Source organism: Macrosteles quadrilineatus, unplaced genomic scaffold, assembly GCF_028750875.1.
Source record: "Macrosteles quadrilineatus isolate MER2022 unplaced genomic scaffold, UCM_ALF_1.0 Scaffold_5__1_contigs__length_97177068, whole genome shotgun sequence".
NCBI classification, from domain to species: domain Eukaryota; kingdom Metazoa; phylum Arthropoda; class Insecta; order Hemiptera; family Cicadellidae; genus Macrosteles; species Macrosteles quadrilineatus.
Genome location: NW_026542598.1, coordinates 85137883 through 85138965, shown reverse-complemented (window position 1 = coordinate 85138965; position 1083 = coordinate 85137883).

The window sequence follows — 1083 nt, the reverse complement described above, 5'->3', positions numbered from 1 at the left end:
CAATTCAGATTGCTGAGTCTACATATATACAGAGTGAGTGTTAGTTATAGAGAAGACTATGTTACCTATGTTAAAAGGAACTCGACAAAATTATATAGTGAGTATAATTCGGCTAAGTTTTTAAATAATAACTTGTGCACACTTTTGACTCAAAGTCCCCCAGTGCGTGAAGTTTGGCTAAGTTTTTAAATAATAACTTGTGCAAACTTTTGACTCAAAGTCCCCCTCATGAGTGAATTTGGCTAAGTTTTTTAAAATAGACTTATATACATTTTAAGTTCCTTAGTGACTGTTCAAATACTCTAAGTGTTTAAAAATAGATTTATATACATTTTAAGTTCCTTGGTGACTGTTCAAAATACTCTAAGTATTTAAAAATAGACTTATATACATTTTTTACATGTTCCTTAGTGACTCAATTCGGCTAAGTTTTTAAAAATGGACTCGGGAAATTAGCTACACTCCTAAGTTAAAAGAAATACAGAGTATGACTACAAGCATCAATTACGTCACCAATTGATCCCATGACCCGACACGCGACAACATATTACAATAGTCTAGCTTAGATGTCAAAGACTTACCAAAACAAGAAGATCCAGGTGGAAGAGTTAGTGATGATTCCGTAGAATGCCCCCCTTATATACCACAAAATTGTCTAAATTAATTTAGAACTTAACAATGGAAATTGAACAAACTGAAATTGAACTCAATTGAATAATTGAGGGTCAATCAATCAAACATATTGGTAATTGTCTAAACCTGCCCCAGACAGTCTGGCGCCAGACAGGCAGAGAATGTTGACAATTGATTTTGATTGGGGTCATTAGGTTACACTCACAGTCATTCATTGAGTCAGGCATAGTTTACGCATAGCCATAAGCGTGCCCGAGTTCGCGCGCAAACCTCACATGATTTTGAGAATATACTTGTGAATGAATGTGGATTTAAAATTTTAATGGAGTTTGAACATTTGTATGGGTTTGTATTAGACGAGATCCGGGTCTTTAAAAAAGTGGCCAAAAAAATGAGCCATATTCCAGACGTGTTTTTCAGTATTAAAAAAGTAGAAAATTTATATAGGGG